This window comes from Pleurodeles waltl, chromosome 3_1 (assembly GCF_031143425.1).
Source record: "Pleurodeles waltl isolate 20211129_DDA chromosome 3_1, aPleWal1.hap1.20221129, whole genome shotgun sequence".
NCBI lineage: Eukaryota > Metazoa > Chordata > Amphibia > Caudata > Salamandridae > Pleurodeles > Pleurodeles waltl.
This window is the reverse complement of record NC_090440.1, coordinates 452,532,899-452,553,555: the sequence shown is the minus strand read 5'-3', so window position 1 is coordinate 452,553,555 and position 20,657 is coordinate 452,532,899.

The window sequence follows — 20,657 nt, the reverse complement described above, 5'->3', positions numbered from 1 at the left end:
CCCTTAAACTGCCATTGCTCCACTTCCTATGCCCCGTTGGACAATGCACCTGTGAAACGAATAGACCGGACTCTGCCAAGGACATTCCTTCACCATTACCCCAGCCCATTTCACACACCCCTTCACTTATATGCACAGTAATAAACACACTTGAATCACAAAACAATCTGGAGTCTTCTGTGCTTTCACAAATGTGTAATTGCAAAACCTCTGGAATATAGCAATGTCAATGTACTTGTTCACATACAAATTTAACACAGCTGTAGGCCAGCAGTAAACATAGCAGAGGGCACAAAGTGGGACCCAGATCTGTGAAATGGAAAGTCAAAGTAACAAGTCAGGGTCCATACACTGAGTGAAAATGACAGACTTATGTTAGCTCCAACAATAGTATGAGATGTGGGAAGCAGTTACATCTTCTTACCTGTGTCTCACTGGAAGTATTGCATGATGATGTTGTTTCGGTTGTCAACATCTTCTTCTTCTGCCTCCTCTTCTTCACTGTCCACAGGCTCCACAGCTGCCACAAGACCACCATCTGGCCAATCCTCCTGCAGAAAAGGCACCTGGCGTCGCAAAGCCAGGTTGTGCAGCATACAGCAGGCCACGATTATCTGGCACACCTTCTTCGGTGAGTAGTATAGGGAACCATCTGTCAGATGGAGACACTGGAATCTGGCCTTCAGGAGGCCGAAGGTGCGTTCGACACCAGGGCAAAAGGGATGCTGCTATTTCTCAAAATGTAAGCGTCATGCACAGAGCCAGGATACTTGGCATTCACATGGGAGATGTACTGGTCTGCCAAACACACCATCTGCCCATTCATCGAATGGTAGCTTTTCCGGTTTCTGTACACCTGTTCATTCCTGCGGGGGGGGACAAATGCTAAATGTGTACCATCAATGGCACCAATGATGTTGGGGATATGTCCCAGGGCATAGAAGTCACCTTTCACTGTGGGCAAATCCTCCACCTGAGGGAAAACGATGTAGCTGCGGATGTGTTTCAGCAGGGAAGATAACACTCTGCCCAACACGTTAGAGAACACTGGCTGGGACATCCCTGATGCCATGGCCACTGTAGTTTGAAAAGTCCCACTGGCCAGGAAATGGAGTACAGACAGATCCTGCACTAGAGGGGGGATTCCTGAGGGATGGCGGATAGCTGACATCAGGTCTGGCTCCAACTGGGCACACAGTTCCACGATTGTTGTACGATCAAGTCTGTATGTAATAATGATGTGTCTCTCTTCCATTGTCGACAGGTCCACCAGGAGTCTGTACACCGGAGGATGCCGCCATCTCATCACCTGTCCCAGCAGATGTGCCCTATGGAGGAGAACAGCGAGCTGAGGGTCATCCAACACTTAGGTATCACAATGTGTTATTTGCTAAAACGTTGGAAAAGCGCAATGTGCCAGTATCTTTTTGTATTCTTGGATAGGTGTGATGCAGTTTTTTTCCATCCCATGTGGCCCCCTGAAATGGCGGCTGCCTGACCAGTAAGGTGGGACAAGGGGAAATGAGGTAACTGCGCTGGCGTTGTACACCGTCACAGTGGGCGGTCGAAGCCCGCAGTGCAATTCAGCATTGGTTAACATTGGGCCCTATGGGCCCCAGGAGCCAATGACGATGTATGCCGGCGGTGACGGTACGCACCGCCGCAGATGTGGCCGCCATTTTCTTACTGTTCACTCACTTGATACCTGACCTTCAACAGGAGAGGGCTTACACAGCAAGTGCTGTTGTGACCTGTGTCTGGAAGCGACGATGTCTACAGAGTCTGGGGAAAGGGCCCCTGCCTTCGGTGGAGTTGGAGAAACTGGTGGATGGGGTCCTCCCCCAGTACACGCAACTGTACGGTCCTCCAGACAAACAGGTGAGTACACTATGAGGATGGTGGATGGCACACAAGTGTATGGAGTGTCGTGCAAGGAAGAGGGTGGGGGGGGACAGACCAGCATGTCAGGATTGTGTTTTTATGTATGGCTGGGCCAGGGTGGGAGGTGTTTGGCAATGCGTGAGATGAAATGTACGGGCTAGAAACATCCATTTTGACTTCACTTTTCCTCTAGGTCAGCGCCCACCAGAAGAAGGGTATTTGGCATGTCATCTCCAAGGACGTCCGGACCCTGGGGGACTACCATAGACGGAGCACCCCCTGCCGTAAAAGATTGGAGGACCTGCGCCGCTGGAGCAAGCAGATGGCAGAGGGCCAGCTGGGGATGGCCTCCCAATGTGGAAGGAGTGCCTGTCGCACCATAATCCCCCTGATGTACCTGATCCTGGTGGCAGCCTTTCCGGAGTTGGATGGGCACTTGAGGGCATCACAGCAGCTACAAGGGGATGAGTACACTCTAATTCAGCTGACTCTGCGCGCTTTACAAGTTGTCTTGGTGGTCAAAGTGGGCTGTGGGTTCCCTTATGCCAAGGTGAACTTGGTAGGCTAGGTCCCTTGTTAGGCAGGCTCTGTGGCACCCCAACCCCACTACTGGTAATAGCCATCTACACGTAATCAGGCTCCTGTGACTTTTAGGTGTGCAGCAATTGGGCTTTGGCCTCATTCCCCATGGGCATGTGAATTTGCTAGGAACTGTTAGTGCATGGCTTAGTGCAGAGGGCTGCTCCCTGCGTGTTGTGTCCGCCAGTGGTGGTGGTTTTGCATGCAGTGAACATGTGTTTCTTCTGTCTTTCCCCCCTTTTTGTTTTGTCTCCCTGTTCTTGCATGCAATAGCATCATCTGGTGGAGGAGCAGTGGCACTGGAGCAGGAGGGAGCTGCAACCCACTTGGCCCTGGAGGGTGAAGCAACAGAGTCTGACGCCACCAGTGGGACGGAGGGCAAGGGGAGCTTCACGATGGGGACAGGAGCATACACCAGCGACAGCGACTCCTCCTCTGATGGAAGCTCCCTTGCGGTGGCAGGCACCTATGTGCCCACCGCATCAACAAGAAGCGCCGCCACCCCCTCTACCAGCACCGCCCTCCCAGCAGCCCCTCAGCTTGTGTCCTGTGCCTGCTCACCCAGGAGGGTGGGCATCTCCTTCGCCCCAGGCACCTTAGGCCCTGCCTCAGTCAGCCCTGCTGCCCTCAGTGAGGAGGCTGTTGACCTCCTGAGATCCCTCACTGTTGGGAAATCTACCATTTTGAATGCCATCCAGGGTGTTGAGAGGCATTTGCAACAAACAAATGCATACCGGGAGGGCATTCATTCTGTGCAGGCGGCCCAACAGAGAGCATTTCAGGCTCTGGCCTCAGCACTGATGGCAGCCTTTGTCCCTGTGTCCAGCCTCTCCCCTCCAACTTCCTCTACCCAGACCTTATCCCCTGTACCTCAGCCTATCCCAAGCACACCATCAGACCAGCATGCACACTCATCAATACACAAGAGTGGACATGGCAAACATAAGCACCACACATCCCACAAGCACTCACACAAGCACCATCCCCATGCAGACACAGCAACATCCACTGCCTCCACTGTGTCCCCCTATTCCACCTCCTCCTCCTCCCTCCCTGTCTCGTCTCCACTCACACCTGCATGCCCTACATCCTCAGCCACTATCTCCATCACCAGCACACCCATCACCACACATTTCTCATGTGCAATCACCACCCCCACTACCATTCACACATCCCCAGTGTCCTCTCCCAGTGTGTCTGTGAGCCCTCCTCCCAAAGTTCACAAATGCAGGCACACACCCACCCAACAGCCATCCACCTCACAACAGCCTCCGGCCCATGCACCTTCACCCAAATTCAGCAAACGTACACCTCCTACAACTATTACCTCTTCCTCCACTCCCAAACCCCCTCCGTCTTCCCGTCCCAGTGTGTCTATGAAGATTTTCCTGGCTAACACTGACCTCTTCCCTACACCTCCCCCCCATCCTTTAGCTAGGGCCAGGCTTTCAAGGTCCCAGCCCAGCACCTCAGCCACCAAATACCCATGCACAGTGGTGCCAGCAACTGCGGGGTCATCGAGTGCGCCGCCCATCAGGGCTGCCAGTGTGCCACCATTCGAGGCCAAGGACATTCCGCCACCTGCCAAGGTGAAGAAGGTGCCCACATCCCAGAGGGAGAAGCCGCTCCACCTAGCCACCAAGGGCTCCGCCAAAATAAAAGGGGACAGTGGCAAGACACCTGCAGCACCATCAAAGGTGAGGAAGGGACAAAAGCAGAAGAGCAGGTCAGGACAGGGCACGGTGGCACTGACTGAGGGACTAGTGTCAACCCTTCTGTCAACGACTACACCAACCTGTACGGCGGCGAACAGGGCAGCCTGCCCTGCCACCAGCACTGCCACCAGCACAGCCACCTGCACCGCCACCAGCACCGCCACCTGCACAGCCACCTGCACTGCCACCAGCACTGCCATCTTCACTGCCACCAGCACCGCCACCTGCACAGCCACCTGCACCGCCACCTGCACGTCTGCAGTCTTAGCAACAGTCCCCAGCATCTTCCCTAGTAGGCAGCTGTCGGAGGCTGCAGGAGGCGTCCTGCTGTGTCCCTCAACAGGTGCTGACACATGCACCACCGCCAGCACCGCCGCCACAGACACCGCCGCAAGCACCGCCACCAGCCCCGCAACATGCTCAGACAGTGGCACCACAATTGACATGGCTTCCAGCCCCATTGGGCAGCCCTCCAAGGCTGGAGGAGACTTCCTGGACCCTGCCCAGCTTCCATAAGGCATGAATTTCATCACTGTTTGCACCTGCAGGTGGAAGGCGAAGCAGCAGCAGGGTGGGGTGTGTCTCTGCCTTCATGGCGTATCATGCTACCTGTTCCTAGGCAATCTCATGGCACACACACCCAGGTAGGAGAATGGGACCAGCCACACTGCCTGTGGAGCACTCTGGGCACAAGGCTCCCTCCAGAACCAGTGGAGAAAAGCATCCACTACCTCGGTCCTTGGCAGGATGAAGCACTCTGGCCACAAGGCTCCCTCCAGAACCAGTGGAGACTGTTATCCACTTGAAAGACTGTGGCCTTGCACTCCCCAGGATAAAGCAGTGGGCAAACCATCCACTTGAGAGACTTGAGAGACTGTGGCTTTGCACTCCCCAGGATACAGCAATGGGCATGGAACCCCCTCGAGGAGCAGTGGCATCGTGCGTTCATCTGCTGAGGTGCCCCCCTCCCCTTCCCCCTGAGGTGCCTGTTTATTTTCGATCTGATGCCCCTGCAGTGTTCTCTCTGTTTCGCGTCAGGTATCTTGTGTGGGCTTCACCCATGCATTTTGGGACCACTGGTCCACGGACAATGATTGGTGCACACTCCGGACTTGTGTAGTTTGTGTATATATTTGTATATACTGATTTTTTAACTTTCACTATCTGATTTTTCATGATTACAATCGTTACAATCATTTCCTTTTGTCCTTGTGTTCTTCCAGGGGGTGGTGGGGCGTATATGTAATGTTGCTGCATGTATTTGTGGGTATGGTGTTGTGGGTGAGTGTGGGGGTAGGGGTACTGCATGTTGCGTGTGTGTGTCACTCTCTTTTCCCTCCCCCTCTCCTGTGTTGTAGGTGCAGTACTCACTGTGGTCGTCGACGGCGTCTGTCCTGCTCCTGATAGAGCAGGAGGAAGACCTTGTAACTCGGGATCCATGGCGTCCTGGTTCCTCGTTGGGTATCGAGAGGTGAGTGGTTTCCCTACTGTGTAGTGTTTCTGCCCTGCTTTTGATAGCATTGGTTCCGCCCCAGAAAAGGTGGCAGATAGGCCTGGTGTAATACAGTGGGCGGTACTTTGTCCTCTGCCTGTCTGTTGGCAGTTACCGCCACGGTGTTCGTTTCTACTGCCGTGGTGGTCGGAGTGTTAAAGTAGCTGTCTATGTTGGCGGTTTCCGCCATGGTCATGATTCAATTTTTTTTTTGCTGGCCTGTTGTCGGCATTACCGCTGCTTTACCACCATCCACCAGGGTTGTAATGAGGGCCATTGTGCTTTTAAGCACTATTTTCACTTAATTCTTTGAAACTGTATATCTCTGGTTGTACTGATTGGATTTTTGTCATTTTGATCTCAAATTATTTATTAAATTTTACTCTATTTGTTTACATTTGTGTGGTTTTTTTCTTGTGTTGTGCTTTATTACTGTTTGAAGTGCCGCATTAACACTTTACACATTGCCTCTAAATTAAATCTGACTGCATATAACCATAGATTTTGGCACATTCCCAAATTTACAAAGACTGGTAAACCAAAATACTATGCCTTACCAGGCGAGGTACAACATGGAGAAATAACTTTATTCCTTCTTGTTGTTTCCTATTTCGAAGTGTAATGCATTCTGCAGCACATTTAGGAATAGGAAATGCCTCTGAGGTTTGTTTTTGTGTAGGAAGGTGCCCCTTCCTGCACAAAAACAATTCTTCCTGCAATACACGCACCCTTGTATCATGGTGCAATGGTGCCGGCCTTGGTGCAAGGCAGCACGTGGTGCAGCAGCATGGAATCTGAGCTCTCAAGTGTGGGATGCAGCATGTGAAAATACAAGCATTTGTCGAGGAACAAATATCCAGTGCAAAACCCAGGGCCAACACCCTTTCTGTGTGTCAGAAATTGGGTTGGGAACCCTTCACTACTTAATAACCACAAGATAGAAGGCCAAACTAAAGCTGAAAACCTGCTCAGCTGTTGTAGCTATGGCCCAAGCAATATGCAATTCAAGATAATTGTGTATTAAGTATGTGTATCAACACATTTAAATTCAAGAAAACAACATAATAAAATTCCCAATTCAATTTAGAAAAACAGAAACAAGTAGCAGGCAAAGGCACACCCAAATCACTGAAACCACACAAGGGTAGGTGATTTTGAAAGTTTTGAGGGCCAAACACTTAGAAAATGTAAAGCACCATAGAAAAATAGCTGTTCGTTTTATTTTGGAAAGTAGACATGCTTTCAGGCCAATCACAGTAGATCAGAATATGGATGCACTAAGCGGTTTGTCCCAGATTACTTTTTTTACCTGGAGACTTAGGTTGGTAATGGGATGCCAAGAACTTTGGAGGTGGGCAAAATCTGTCTCCTTACAAATTGGACTTTAAAGACAGTGTCCTACAGTGTCTACTTGTTTACTAACAAATGCAATTCACAACTCTATGGCTTTAAAGCTCCACCTCCAACGTTCCTATCTTTTCTATGGGGAAAGCCTAATAACAATACAAATAATAATAATAATAATAATAATAATAATGATAAAAATGCAATTTAAAGAGCACATGGCTACTTCAAACAAAGTGTCCCAGTGCTGGAATACTGACTTCTGAGAGAAAAAAACAGGTTGCCCTTACAACTAAAATAGAATTTAATCAGATCCAAATAGCCATGTCTTCCAATTCTTTCTGAAGAGAATGTCAGAGTAGACCAGCCAGATTCCAGCCAGAACAGAATTCAAAGTTTTCAGTGCAAGCTAACTGAAGGAATTGCCTCCAGTTCTGGCTCTTATGAATTTGGGGATGAACGCCTGTTCTGCGCTGGCCGATTTTAGGTACTTTGTCAGAACACAGGGAGAAATCATTAACTGCAGGTACTTGGGGCCATGAGAGGTGAGGGCTATATAGCAGAAACATAGAGCCCTAAATATAAGTTTGTTTTGGTGAAAGCCAATGCCATTTCCTCAGAGCGGTGCTGATGGAGGCACACTTGGGGAGTCAGAGCAGTTTCCTAGCAGCCCAGTTCTCAACGTGTTGAAGACCATTCAGAATGGACTGAGAGGCACACTGGTAGAGGACATTGCAGTAGTTCAGGCTGGATATGACCAGGGCCTAGAATACAGTTTTCTGGACAGGTTCAGGCAAGGATTTTCTTCTAAGATTTTAGTATCCCCAAACATTTTCCTTGGCTTCAAAGAAGAGTTTATTGGCAAACCAGATGTCCACATTTTTAACCTTGGGAGGTGATAGAGGGCCCGAGGCTGTCAGTTCACCATGTGTTGGCACAGATATTGGTGTGCTTGACCAAGACCAAAACCTCCATCCTCTCTGCATTCAGCTTCAAGCAGTTTAGGTCGATCCAGGTTGTGACCTCTAACAGGCAAAAGGTGAAGGAGGAGACCATGATCTTGTTATTCTGAGAAATGGTGATGACAAAGTGTGGACATAGACATCGAAAAGGGTAGGGCTCAATGATGGGCCCTATGGCACACCTTGGTGCAGGGAGTGCACCTTCGAGTGAAATTAGGTTAGCCAGAGCAGCGCCTTGCTACCAATAATGGAAACCTGGAGCCTCTTAAGCAGGATGTTATGGGATACAGAATCAAAACCAACACTGAGATCTAGCATATGAATTGCCACAGTGTCACCCTCATACATGGTCACCCATGAAGACTCGGAGGCAGGTAACAGGGCGGAGCTGGTGCTAATAGAAAGGCAAAAGCCTGATTGTGGACTGTGCAGGAGCTCATTCTTCTCCAAGCCATTGAAATGCAGTTTGTTCACATGTTTTCTGCTATTTTGGAGAAAAGAGATAGCAATGAAATAGGTTGGTAGTTTTCTGGCCTGGCCAGTAATTTGGCAGAGTAATTTTTTTTAAGAGAGGGACCACCATGGCAGTTTTCCACTGCTGAGGGACATGGCCAGAGGACAGGGAGAGATTAGTTAAATCTTACACAACGGGTTGAACTATCTCACAGTCTTGCTCCAAAATGGAAGGAGAGATTAAGGACCTCATTACGAGTTTGGAAGTCTGACAGTAAGACTGCTGTGGTGGTGGCTGCAAAAAGGCAGCCATGTTGCCGGTAATCCGACTGCCCTATTACAACTCACACAGCGAAGTCCACCAAAATGCAGCTGAAATTCCAAAACCGCCAGGACACAGGGGGGTGGGAAATAGGCAGTCCCACCACCAGCACCGCCAACTCAACAAAAAAACTAAGGGCCGTATTTATACTTTTTGGCGCACAACTGCGCCAACACAGTTGTGCGTCAAAAAATTTAACGCCGGCTAAAGCCATTCCAAAGCGCCATGCGGGTGCCTTATTTATGGAATGACGTTAGCCGGCGGAGCTGCCTGGTGTGCGTCAAAAAAAATTACTTACACCAGGCAGCGCCGGCGTAGGGGAAAATGGAGCTTGGGCGTAAAAAAATGGGGCAAGTCGGTCTGAGGCAAAAAATCTGCCTCAACCCGAGTTGCGCCATTTTTTTTTGACTCCCACCCTCCATTGACATGACTCCTGTCTTAGCAAAGACAGGAGTCATGCCCCCTTGCCCAATGGCCATGCCCAGGGGACTTGTGTCCCCTGGGCATGGTCATTGGGCATAGTGGCATGTAGGGGGGCACAAATCAGGCCCCCCTATGCCACAAAAAAAAAATACTTACCTGAACTTACCTTAAGTTCCTTGGGATGGGTCCCTCCATCCTTGGGTGTCCTCCTGGGGTGGGCAAGGGTGGCAGGGGGTGTCCCTGGGGGCATGGGAGGGCACCTCTGGGCTTCTTCTGAGCCCACAGGTCCCTTAACGCCTGCCCTGACCAGGCTCTAAAAAATGACGCTAAAGCGGCTGGACGTCATTTTTTTTGACCCGCCCACTCCCGGGCGTCATTTTTGCCCGGGAGTATAAATACGGCGCACATGCCTCAGAGTCATTTTTTAGACGGGAACGCCTACCTTGCATATCATTAACGCAAGGAAGGTGTCCACGCTAAAAAATGACGCAAACTCCAAGATCTTTGGCGCTAGACGGGTCTAACGCCAAAGTATAAATATGGAGTTAGTTTTGCGTCGGATTTGCGTAAAACAAAACGACGCAATTCTGGCGCAACCAGAGTATAAATATGCCCCTAAGATTCTATCACAACCCACAAGTCACAATAGATGTTCTTCCATGGCGGAAGACCAATAGTGGTGCGAACAATGGCAATCGGCGGCCACATCAGCAATACACCACACCACATTGAATAGTCTGAAAACCTGACACATGACACACATCCACAGACCCAACACTCCTACACACTGCACTATAAAACACACCCCTTCACACCCCACAATCCTTTGCAACCAGAACGTTATACCCTGCTAGACAGAGGCTGCACAAAAGAAAATTATTAACCATAGAATAGGCACCCCTACACACTTCACATAGCACTCATCCTATACCTGCACAACATATCTAACATATGCATTAGTACCCCACACATACGACACTACCGAGCAACAACTCACATCACAGCACCCACACCCCAACACCCTATTGTTTTTATATTGTAATAGCAAATGGCCTTGAACTTTTCTGTTTGTTTTGTCAAAAATAAATTCAGACCAACTAGTTGTTGGTTTTCTGCTTAAATCGTTCTCCTGCTTTTCCTTTCCTAGGTTTGAGTTGTTCCTGCTTGACACTGGTTGTGTGCGAGTAATTGTGTCTGTGGTGCTTGTTCTTCCTGTATTGTTTGGGCAGTATGTGAGGGTGTGTGCAGTGCTTTTGTCCCCAGGGATAGGGTGTGTGTTGTGTGATTGGCATGGGTATATTGCAGATATGTTGATGCAATGGTATTGTGTGGTGTATGTGTTGACATGTGTTTGATGGTGTGGCTGAGTGTGCTTTGACTGTGTGAGTGTGCATGTATTATACATGGTATGATAGATATGATATGCTTGTGTGTGTGATGTGTGCATCAATTGCCAAGTTGTATGATTGTGTAATTGTGCGTGTTCATTCACAATATAGAACTGTAACAGGTGGGTGTGTGTACTTACTGCTGCTGTTGTCATCGGCGAAGATTCCATTGTCTTTCGGTGAGCAGGAACAGCGGGATGATGTCTAGTTGTGGTTCCATTGCTGCTCCATATGAGTATGTCTTCCTGGAGGTGAGCGAGTCCTTTTATCCAGTTAATTTCACCAGGGTTTCTGTGATGGTCCGACCGTGGCAGAAATGTTGGCGGTGTGCAACCTCGTAATAAGTCAGATGGAAACTTTCTATCTGCCGGCCTTCTGGTGCCTTCAATTGACCACAGCAGTCTGACCCAACTGGCAGTGCTGTCGGTGCTTTGGTGGGATTCTGTATGCATTACCGCCAAAGTAATAATTTGGAGGACCTCTCTGCCAGCATGTTGGTTGTCTGACCGCCACCGCCAACATTGCGGTCCTTGGACCGCCAAACTCATAATGAGGCTCTAAGTCTGCTGGGGAGCCAAATTTAATAGCAGAGCATAAAGAAAGTATGGATCATGTGTGCTCCTTTGACATTTTTAATGAAGCTCTGATGTTGTTATCGTCTACCAAAATGAGGCATATCCTGGATTCCATCTCCACTGTTATGTTTCATGACCTTATGCCAGATTCTGATGACTTTTAATTGGCACTATTTTTTCCAAACAATGAATTGTTTCAATTTGGCCTTATGCTTTAACTTTTGCTGTTTGTCAAATTGGACGCTTTAAAAAAAAAAAAATTAATCATTTTTAAACATGGCAAAATTGCTAGAGCTTGATGCTGTCAAACCACGTCTCCAGCAGCAGAAGATTTCTAGCCTCCACGAGGAAAGAGACATAGATGTTCTCCACTTTTCCAGAGAAAAAAGAGACTAGAGCATTACAGCTCCTTCAGAGGGGAAGACAGGAAGGTGAGATGGAAGAAAGTGAAGTGAAAGATTTGACAATCTGGAAAATCTCCCGGAAGGAGTTATTTGTGGCTTGAATTTTCTGAGCATAGTGGTCTTGGCTGGTTTGATTAATGAGCTGGCGGCATGCTTATAATGCCATCTTGTAGTCTGTTTTACAGCAAGGATCGTAGTTTCTGTGCCAGAGAAGCTCAAATGTCTTACTGTTCTTTTTTTGGGCAGAAAGTACGTTGTTGAACCATCCTGCTGAAGATTTACATCTCCATGCAACTTGTTTGGCTAGAGGAATGATCTGGTCTAGTGACACTCTGAGCCACCTATCTAGTTGTGAGCTGGCTTTCCACATAGTGAAGTAAGTCTGCTACTAAATAATAAATGCATGAGGGATGCATGTACCTTAAACTTGTACCCCCTTCTTCCTTGGACTAAGCTTGAGGGCATTGTTTACGCTCGACAAGATGGGGGTGAAACCTTGATGGAGGATGTCGGGAGTGGTGTTGAGCCTCCTTTTAAGACTGAACTCCTTAAGAATTCCAGTTCATAACAATTACTGTACCATATATAAAAGGAGCGTAGGCGCTCTTGTGCCCTATGTTCTCTGCCTATTGAAATTGTTTGCAAGATTACTGTATTATACATGAATGCCTGCAATGTCTTGGATAATTTGTCAAGTACTTATGCAACACATGTGATTATGGTCCTGGTGTACTTACGAAATAGAAATCTATTTTTTTATAATCCTGTGTGGGGTCTGTTTTTGTGGTGTATTCCTTGTGTTACTGTGTGAGTGTGTTGCTTTACACACTGCCTCTGTAGATAAGTCTGCTTACTCTGTGCCAAACTACCAGACCTTGAGCACAGGTTATCTTTAGTGTGTATCTGACTTACCAAGACTAGAGTGGTGAGCTCTGCCTGGCTTGGGTACATTCCTTAGCCAATCAGAAAGTCCATTATAACACTTACCCACTGCTAAATCCTAAAAATACCATTACTACCCTATTCTTTCATCCAACACTAAACCCTAAAAACACCCTCACCACCCAAGTTTCTTACCCACCCCTAAATCCTAACCACATCCTTACCACCCTTTTCTCTCACCCACACCGAAACCCTAAAAGCACCCTAACCACCCAATTACCTTATCCACCCCTAAACTCTAAAAGCACCCTTACCACCCAATTCCCTCAGCCACCCTAGAACACTTACCATTTTGTTGTAAAATCATATGTATGTTAAAAACATGCATGGTAAGGGGAATGCATGGTAAAGGCATTGTGTTGTAATTGATGCATGGTAAAGGCGGTTTCCCTTCTAGAAGAAGGAATGTCAAATAAATGTATCATGATGGAGTTTAGTACATAGTCGGGAGACAGCAAATAGCTAATGTTATTGACTGGTACTGCAGCCAGTAATGCTACATTGTGGTTGAATGAGCAAGTTTATTTTTGAAGATTGCATATACATATTTGCAGTGGTGGTTTGCGGGGCTGAGAAGGGGCAGGACGGTGCGCAGAGAGGGGGAATGAAAATGAAATGAAATAAGAAAAAAAACACTTACCTCTTCGCCGTTGCCCGCTCCGTTACTCCATCTTCTTGGTGAAAGCACAGGCTCCCAGTCTGCCCTGCAACCAATCCTATCGCTACTCAAAGCTGCGTTAGGGCTGGCTGACTGGGAGCCTATGCAGGCTCTCTCCAGAGCAGCAACTGTGTTGCTGAGCTGGAAAGAGCCATGTGTGCATGTGTGTTTGGGGGTCCTGAGACAGCCTCAGTGGATGTCACCCCCCTGGCCCGACCCTTTCAAAGAAAACGATAATAAACATAGTTTATCATCGGTTTCTTTAAAAGGTTTTGCAGCTGCCACTGTTGGCGGCCAGGGACAACGCTCCTCCTCCCTTATAGAGGAGCCGCCCCTGCATATTTGCCTCATCAAATTATGAACACTATTTTCTTTTTCATTGTTCTTTTAAATTAACAGTTTCAATGTATGTGATGGCTGTTGTTTCGAGAAGCATTTGTAAACAATGGGATGGTTCATCTTTCTTGTTTCTCACTGCCCCTGTCTGGAACTCCCTGCCTCTTACCCCTCAGAAGGTGAAGAAGGAACAGACCTTCAAACGTCCTCTCAAGACCTGGCATTTTGAAAGAGCTTGTGAGTAGTGACGTGTCAGTAAAGATATTTAGCGAAAAGAATAGTGCAGCATCGGGATACACTCCTGCTAGCCATGCCATCTACAAGCTCTATGATTGGTTGATTGAAAATCATACATAACCTAAAGCAGGTTTTGAGTGGGAGGACAAGATGCAAATAGGGTTGTGATTGCATTGAGCTAATTAAAGTATTCACACAATTCCAATGCCTTATCACTCAGTCATACACAGAATTATTATGCATCAGAAATGTGTATGACTTCATGATTTTTAGGTGCCTACTCCATCTAGTCAATTGAGGCTTTGCATTTAAATTAAAACAGCTTTTAGGTGACAGGACAACATCGGGACAGAGTTGGTATTGTATTGTGCTAATCAAAATGGTCATGCAGTTTGAATGCTTTGTCCTCTATTGATATACTACATCAGCAATTTGTATGACTTCATGATCTTTAAGTGTCTTCTGTTTTAATACTGTCAATTGAGTCCCGGTGGGAATGAATACATGCATTTTATAGTGTTGTATTTGTATTACAAAGTGTGTTGTAAGTAACTGAAAAGAAAATATACTTACTTTCCTATGCATAAAAATATGAACATTTTAGAATGTTATATATGATATTTAATGACCAATTGTAAGAAAGTAGCCTCTTTCCAGCATGGGTACCCCATTTTAGCCTGTTTGTCAATGTGTTTGACTGTGTCACTGGCATTCTGCTAGCCAGGACCCCAGTGCCTATGGTTTGTGGCCTACTTGTCAGTATGCTTAACTGTTTTTGTCAGTATGCTTGACTGTGTCACTGGAGTCTTGCTAACCAAGACCCCAGTGCTCATGCTCTCTCTGGTTCCAAATTTGTCCTTACATACTGGTAACCCAGTATTTCACTCAAAATTGGCATACTGGTCCTCCCTTATAAGTCCCTAGTACATGGTACCTTAGTACCCAGGGCATTGGGTTTCCAGGTGATCCCTATGAGCTGCAGTATTTTTGTAGCCACCCATAGAGAGCCCATATTAAGGCTTCTACAGGACTGCCATTGCAGCCTGTGGGAAATAGTGTATTCACTATTTCACAGCCATTTTCACTGCACCAGGTCACTTATAAGTCACCTATATGTCAGGCCTTCAGACACATAGGTCAATACCTATGTCCAGCTTCACAATGGTAACCCCAAATATGGCCATGTAAGGTGTCTAACAACTGGGAATTGTACCTCAATACTGGTTCCAGTATTGGTTACACAATCCCATGCACTCCGGGGGGCTCCACAGTGGACCCCCAGTACTGCCATACCAACCTTCTGAGGTTTTCCAGACAGACCCAGCTGCTGCCACCTCACATACAGTTCTCTGCCCTCCTGTTGCTTCAGCAGCTCAAGCCCAGGAAGGGAGAACAAAGGATTTCCTTTGGGAGAGGGGTGTTACAGCCTCTCCCTTTGGAAATAGATGTTACAGACATGGGAGGGGAAGCCTCCCAGAGCCTCTGGAAAGGCTTTGAAGGGCACAGATGGTGCCCTCCTTGCATAATCCAGTCTACACAGGCTCAGGGGCTGCCAGTCCCTGCTCTGGCAGGAAAATGGACAAAGGAAAGGAGAGTCACCACTCCCATGTCCATCACCACCCCAGGGGTGGTGCCCAGAGCTCCTCCAGAGTGTCCCTGGGTTTTGCCATCTTAGATTCCAAGGTAGTGGGGCACTCTGGAAGCATCTGAGTAGCCAGTGCCAGCGGGTGATGTCAGAGACCCCTCCTGATAGGTGCTTACCTGGTTAAGTGACCAATCCCCCTCTCAGAGCTATTTAAGGTCTCTCCTCTGGGTGTTCAGATATGGATTGCAAGACTCCAGCAGGAATCCTCTGCATCCTTTAATTCATCTTCTACTGACGGAACAGTCACTGACCACTCCAGGATCTCTACAAAACTGCAACAAAGAAGCAAAGACAACTTTTGCAACATTGTAACTTCAGCTCCTGCCAGCACTGCAACAGTTTCCAGGTTGTGCATCCTCCGAGCACTGCCGGTCTTCTGCCTGCACCAGAGGAACCAAAGGAATCTTCCATGGAGTGACTTCCCTGCTTCAGCAGGCACCTCTCTACAGTGATGACCGGTGGAGTAGGTCCCCTCTCCAGGCGATGAGCTTGGATCCAGCAACACAGGTGGTGGACTAAAGTGACCTCGACAGGCCTGAGGTCCAGCTGTCCAACTTTGGCAGAGGTAAGAGCTTGTTTCCCCACGCAACACAGTACCCCCTTGAACCATGTGACTTGCAGTTGCCAAGGCTTGTCTGCAACCTTCCAAGAAGTTCTTCATGCACAGTACAGCTTTGGCCCCCAGTGTAGGAGGCTGGCCTGGTTTGTAGTGAGTACCAAGGGGTACTTACACTCTGCACCAGGTCCAGGTATCCCTTATTAGTGTAGAAGAGGTGTCTAGCAGCTTTGGCTGATAGAAAAGGGTAGCTTAGCAGAGCAGCTTAGGCTGAACTAGGAGACATGCAAAGCTCCCACTATACCACTAGTGTCATATGCACAATATCATAAGAAAACACAATACAGAGATATACTAAAAATAAAGGTACTTTATTTTTATGACAATATGCCAAAAGTATCTCAGTGAGTACCCTCAGTATGAGGATAGCAAATATACACAAGATATATGTACACAATACCAAAATTGTGCAGTAATAGCAATAGAAAGCAATGCAAGCAATGTACAGTCACAATAGATTGCAATGAGAGCACATAGGTATAGGGGCAACACAAGCCATATACTCTAGAAGTGGAATGCGAACCACGAATGGACCCCAAACCTATGTGAGCTTGTAGAGGGTCGCTGGGACTGTAAGAAAACAGTGAGGGTTAGAAAAATAGCCCACCCCAAGACCCTGAAAAGTAGGTGTAAAGTGCACCTAAGTTCCCCAGAGAGCACAGAAGTTGTGATAGGGGAATTCTGCAAGGAAGACCAACACCAGCAATGCAACAATGATGGATTTCTGGACGAGAGTACCTGTGGAACAAGGGAACCAAGTCCAAGAGTCACGATCAAGTCGGGAGTGGCAGATGCCCAGGAAATGCCAGCTGTGGATGCAAAGAAGCTGCCACTGGATGGTAGAAGCTGTGGATTCTGCAAGAACGAAGAGGACTAGGAAATTCCCCTTTGGAGGATGGATGTCCCATCTTGTGAAGAAGCTTGCAGAGGTGTTCCCACGCAGAAAGACCGCAAACAAGCCTTGCTAGCTGCAAGGGTCGCGTTTAGGGTTTTTGGATGCTGCTGTGGCCCAAGAGGGACCAGGATGTCGCCAATTGTCTGAGGAGACAGAGGGGGCACCCAGCAAGATAGGGAGCCCTCACAGAAGCAGGCAGCACCCTCAGAAGTGCCGGAACAGGCACTACGAAGGAGAGTGAACTGGAGCTCACCTGAAGTCACAAAAGAAGATCCCATGATGCCGGAGGACAACTCAGGAGGTTGTGCACTGCAGGTTAGAGTGTCGGGGACCCAGGCTTGGCTGTGCACAAAGGAAATCCTGGAAGAGTGCACAGGAGCCGGAGCAGCTGCAAATCACACGGTACCCAGCAATGCAGTCTAGCGTGGGGAGGCAAGGATGTACCTCCACCAAACTTGGACTGAAGAGTCACTGGACTGTGGGAGTCACTTGGACAGAGTTGCTGAGTTCCAGGGACCACGCTTGTCATGCTGAGAGGGGACCCAGAGGACCGGTGATGCAGTCTTTTGGTGCCTGCGGTTGCAGGGGGAAGATTCCGTCGACCCACGGGATATTTCTTCGGAGCTTCTAGTGCAGAGAGGAGGCAGACTACCCCCACAGCATGCACCACCAGGAAAACAGTCGAGAAGGCGGCCGGATCAGCGATACAAGGTTGCAGTAGTCGTCTTTGCTACTTTGTTGCGGTTTTGCAGACGTCCAGAGCAGTCAGCGGTCGATTCCTTGGCAGAAGTTGAAGAGAGAGATGCAGAGGAACTCTGATGAGCTCTTGCATTCATTATCTAAAGAATTCCCCAAAGCAGAGACCCTAAATAGCCAGAAAAGGAGGTTTGGCTACTTAGGAAGGAGGATAGGCTAGCAACACAGGTAAGAGCCTATCAGAAGGAGTCTCTGACGTCACCTGCTGGCACTGGCCACTCAGAGCAGTCCAGTGTGCCAGCAGCACCTCTGTTTCCAAGATGGCAGAGGTCTGGAGCACACTGGAGAGCTCTGGGCACCTCCCCTGGGAGGTGCAGGTCAGGGGAGTGGTCACTCCCCTTTCCTTTGTCCAGTTTCACGCCAGAGCAGGGCTGGGGGATCCCTAAACCAGTGTAGACTGGCTTATGCAGAGATGGGCACCATCTGTGCCCATCAAAGCATTTCCAGAGGCTGGGGGAGGCTACTCCTCCCCAGCCCTGACACCTTTTTCCAAAGGGAGAGGGTGTAACACCCTCTCTCTGAGGAAGTCCTTTGTTCTGCCTTCCTGGGCCAAGCCTGGCTGGACCCCAGGAGGGCAGACACCTGTCTGAGGGGTTGGCAGCAGCATCAGCTGCAGTGAAACCCCGGGAAAGGTAGTTTGGCAGTACCCGGGTCTGTGCTAGAGACTCGGGGGATCATCGAATTGTCTCCCCAATGCCAGAACGGCATTGGGGTGACAATTCCATGATATTAGACATGTTACATGGCCATGTTCGGAGTTACCATTGTGACGCTATACATAGGTAGTGACCTATGTATAGTGCACGCGTGTAATGGTGTCCCCGCACTCACAAAGTCCGGGGAATTTGCCCTGACTGATGTGGGGGCACCTTGGCTAGTGCCAGGGTGCCCACACACTAAGTAACTTAGCACCCAACCTTTACCAAGTAAAGGTTAGACATATAGGTGACTTATAAGTTACTTAAGTGCAGTGGTAAATCGCTGTGAAATAAAGTGGACGTTATTTCACTCAGGCTGCAGTGGCAGGCCTGTGTAAGAATTCTCAGAGCTCCCTATGGGTGGCAAAAGAAATGCTGCAGCCCATAGGGATCTCCTGGAACCCCAATACCCTGGGTACCTCAGTACCATATACTAGGGAATTATAAGGGTGTTCCAGTATGCCAATGTGAATTGGTGAAATTGGTCACTAGCCTGTTAGTGACAATTTGGAAAGCAAAGAGAGAGCATAACCACTGAGGTTCTGGTTAGCAGAGCCTCAGTGAGACAGTTAGTCATCACACAGGGAACACATACAGGGCACACTTATGAGCACTGGGGCCCTGGCTGGCAGGGTCCCAGTGACACATACAACTAAAACAACATATATACAGTGAAATATGGGGGTAACATGCCAGGCAAGATGGTACTTTCCTTCACCCAGCACTCCGTCCTATGTCGCACAGCTTTCTGAGTGGTTCTCCAGCGGTGTGGGATCCATTTGTGTCATGCTGCATGGGCCTCCATTTGCACATGCTTTGTCCCCGTGCTGTGGGATTCATGTGCACACTGCCTAGTCTTCTGAGGGCTCTCAGAGTTGTAGAGAACAAGCTTTGTGTGTGCCAAGGCATTGGCGAAATCCAGCGACGCAAACCAGGACTGCATTCATCACTCCGGCATGGGACATCTTCTGCACCAACCAGGAACCTGCATCTGTCTTCTTCAGTGCAATACTGGCTTTGTATTCTCACTGATGGTTCTTCTTTTGCACCTCCATCCGGGTTAGCAGGGGCTCCTGTTCTACCTGGACTCTTCAGTGCTTCTTGGACTTGGTCCACTTCTTCCACACGTCTTCAAGTCCAGGAATCCATTGTTGGTGTCTTGCTGTCTCTTATGCTTCTTGCATAATCTTCTATCACCACTGCTTGTGTGTTTTAGGAAAGTTACTGTGATTTACTCCTGTTTTCCTGGGCTCTGGAGTGGGGTCTATTAATTACCTTTGTACACCCAGGTACACACTCCAAGAGCCCTCTACACACTATACTTGCCTAGGTGGGAACTGAATTTCACATTCCACTATTTTCGGATATGTTTTTTGTTCCCCCAGGGCCATTGCAACCTATTGTGGTTTTCACTATTTGCACTGTTTTGTGGCACTGTACTTACCTGTTTTTGGTTCCTAGTGTATATATTGTGTATAATACTTACCTCTTAAGGAAGTATAGCCTCTAAGGTATTTTTGGCATTGTGTCACTAAAATAATGTACCTTTATTTTTGTAACATTGAGGGGCATATTTATACTCCGTTTGCGCCGAATTTGCGTCGTTTTTTTGGACGCAAAACTAACTCCATATTTATACTTTGGCGTTAGACGCGTCTAGCGCCAAAGTTCATGGAGTTAGCGTCATTTTTTGGCGTGAACACCTACCTTGCGTTAATGAGATGCAAGGTAGGCGTTCCCGTCTTAAAAAATGACTCCCAGGCATGTGCGTGGTATTTATACTCCTGGGCCAAAATGACGCCCGGGAGTGGGCGGGGCAAAAAACCCCGCATTTGCGCCTCTTTTTAACGCCTGGGTCAGGGCAGGCGTTAAGGGACCTGTGGGCTCAGAATGAGCCCAGAGGTGCCCTCCCCTGCCCCCAGGGACACCCCCTGCCACCCTTTCCCACCCCAGGAGGACACCCAAGGATGGAGGGACCCACCCCAGGGACATTAAGGTAAGTTCAGGTAAGTATTTTTTTTAAAAGAAAATTGTGGCATAGGGGGGCCTGATTTGTGCCCCCATACATGCCACTATGCCCAATGACCATGCCCAGGGGACAGAAGTCCCCTGGGCATGGCCATTGGGCAAGGGGGCATGACTCCTGTCTTTGCTAAGACAGGAGTCATTTCTATGGGGGATGGGCGTCGTAAAAAAATGGCGCAAATCGGGTTGTGGCGATTTTTTTGCCTCAGCCTGACTTGCACCATTTGTGGACGCCCATACGCCATTTTCCCCCTACGCCGGCGCTGCCTGGTGTACGTCGTTTTTTTTAACGCACACCAGACAGCGCCGCC